The sequence below is a fragment of the Maylandia zebra genome, linkage group LG13 (genome assembly GCF_041146795.1).
Source record: "Maylandia zebra isolate NMK-2024a linkage group LG13, Mzebra_GT3a, whole genome shotgun sequence".
NCBI classification, from domain to species: Eukaryota; Metazoa; Chordata; class Actinopteri; order Cichliformes; family Cichlidae; genus Maylandia; species Maylandia zebra.
In genome coordinates, this window is record NC_135179.1 from 24,932,391 (window position 1) to 24,935,339 (window position 2,949).

The window sequence follows — 2,949 nt, forward strand, 5'->3', positions numbered from 1 at the left end:
GTATCACTTAGTTGTTGAGAGTACCATGCGAACAAGGGTCCAGCCTATTGTTTAAAGTGGCCAGTATTGGCTCTTTTTGTAATTCCTCGACAAGGTAAATGGGGCAGGTGGTACCAGTCGGGTGGCGACCCCGCCTATTGTCTGAAGTATCGGCTCCTTTGTAATTCCTTGAGAAGACAAAAGCCCTGTAGGGCCTCATTTAAATTGATTGGAGACATACCTTTCTTTTTGGAAACACCCACCCTATATAAAAAAACACGCTCAGAGCCCGATACCCTGAGCCATTTACGCCTCAAGATTCGCTGCAGAGCACACCATTTTCTTTGCGATCATCAACACTAACATCGTTCTTTATAACATGGACATCGTAAACGGTAAGTAAAACAAAACCTATTATTGGATTTTTAAAAAGTGTTATGTTAACATATTATAGGATATTCAAACTATCTTTTTTCCTAAAACAAAAGCTTAATTTTTAGGAGTTCGGGAGAACGGCCCAGGACCCTTTTCTTTAGAAACGGGCGCTTTTACAGCTGGAACTAGTTCTCTAACAGGCACAAGGTGTGTACAGCATTACTGGATTTTTAAACATATGTATGTTTTAAACTAGCGATTGTTTTAAATTATGTAATAACGTTTTTGTTTGTTCCAGGGTTAACAAACTGAGCAGGAAAACATTCAGACACCGCTACCACAGAGCCCTACCTTACATCAGGTGTGTATACAACGGGATGTATAGTTGTGTATTTTTTTTTAAAGGGGTTTAAACAATTACAAATGTTCTAAACTGACCGTTTTACACCTACAGAGCCACGCCAGAGAACCGGGTGTGTGGAGAAGCAGGACCATCCCGAATAACGCACACTACAAGGTAAGCATAGGCATATATAAATTAGATAAAAAGAGAGAGAGGGAGACACGCTTATTCAGTTTGAAATGGGTACATGTATAATATGTTTTAACACATGTCTATCTATCTTCACAGACTGCAGAACAGCACCCCTCCTCATAATGATCAGGACACCATACGATTCCAGACGTTTTTGGAATGTTTAAGCAGTATCGACCTCCCAGAACAACAAAAACCTGGAGCTTTGTGCAACAGTGGAGAGTCAGAACCGATCTTCATCAGCGAACCTGCAACACCCCCGAGTGAGTGGCTACCTCGCGATTTCTCTGATGTTTTTGAGTACAGTATATCAGATTTTGATCTAGTTCATATACCCACCCCCCCAGAATGTGTCAGAAATAGCGTTGATTCACACATAGATTTCGAAGAAGGCGGCATAACAGACTCTCAAATATCAGCGGCGTATGATGCTTACATGAAGCTTCCAGACGCTCAGCCTGCTGAACAGAGTCATATAGCTTCAAAAAATGATATCCTATCTTTGATCGATGCTAAACTCAGCCAACATCAACAAGCAGTACAGAGGCATGTGCAAGAAATAGCAGTTAAACTCAACCAGTTTCAACAAGCAGTACAGGAGGGCTTACAAGAAATAGTCACTAAACTCAATCAACATCAAGAAGCAGCACAGGGCAACTTGCATGAAATAGCTGGTGGTCTAAATAGTACCCGGCAGGCAATAAACAGTACCTGGGGTTTATTAGATCTCATTAGTACCCGCTTTTTAAATCGCTGACTTTTAAAATCCACACCATGGACCCACCCCGTAAATTATTCAAACACAATGATGGTACCTCCACTCGAGCTAAATGGTTTGACTTTGAGGCTTATAACCAGTGGGCTGCGGAAATAGTAAACAAATGCCAAGTTTTGCATGCAAGACTTAGTAGTGCAGCAGCATCATCCGATACACATCCTTGTCAGACTGTTCCTACGTCTGCTATTGCTGATGGGGCTATTGTTGCTAATAATAGTGATAGTACAGCAGGTGTTGCTCGGGCCGTTGCTGTTACTGATGCTAACCATATAGCTTGTGCTGCTGGTGATTTTGCGTCTGATGCACAATCTAGCCGGGTCACCTCTGCTGCAGCTACTGCAGTTGTTATTGAGCCCGTTGTGCAGTCTGGGTCCGGCAGCCGCTCTCAGTCACACATTAGAGAGATACCTAATTTTAATGCTCGCGAATTGCGTGAACGCCTTGATTTTAGGGGTATAAGTCTCGATCATCCAGAACAAGTGCCGGCGCGAGTGCGCGAGTGCTTAGCTAATGTGATAGACAGAGCTGTGGCGGGATCCCAACAGGGCAGTGTTCTAAACGTGGTCCTGCGTGGCCCCTCGCTGGCTTCAGATGTTCAGGCTGTTTTAAACGCTGATGATCGGTATGATCCGGAGCTGTTTCTCGATCAAATTGCACAAGTTATGCAGAGTAATGATGAATCTATCGGTGATGATGAATTAGAGTTTATTGTCACGGTAGCTCAGAACAGTAGTGGCGGGTCTCGCTTAAGACTGGCGCACATACCTTATGATGAGATTCTCTCAAAGAAAGGCAGACATTTATACACACCAAACAACACAAACAACAATTTGTGCTTCTCCCTATGCATAGCACATTCATTAAACTCATCATCCTCTGAGCATGAAAAACTTGCTACAGCTAAACAGATGCATGCTGAAGTAGGTCTATGCGACACACAGCAAGTATCATTCTCTGATGTCGGTAAATTTGAGAAGCACTTCAACATTAAGATTGTAATCTATTACCACACAGAAGGGCGTAAACGCCTGGAATGTTTTTACACACATGAAGAGCCAAACCCTAACACGTTGATGATGTATCTCCATAATCAACATTACCACCTGATTTTAAACCCGACCGCTTTTTTGGGGGGATCCTATGTGTGTAATTTCTGTTACAGTATATATAATACACCATTACAGCACAGCTGTAAACATAGATGTAACACATGTTACACACTCTGTCAACATCACAGGGGACCCACAGTGAAATGCAGCGACTGTAACCGCATCTGCAAATC

The 2,949-nt window shown here is 42.8% G+C and overlaps 1 long non-coding RNA gene across 1 annotated transcript; it reads left to right on the top strand.

The window, feature by feature from the left end:
• Window positions 1-471: 471 nt before the first annotated feature.
• Window positions 472-1,148, top strand: LOC143421725 (uncharacterized). Its single transcript, XR_013101285.1, has 4 exons — window positions 472-561; window positions 653-715; window positions 809-871; window positions 986-1,148. It is a non-coding gene; the product is annotated as an uncharacterized LOC143421725 (long non-coding RNA).
• Window positions 1,149-2,949: the final 1,801 nt, after the last annotated feature.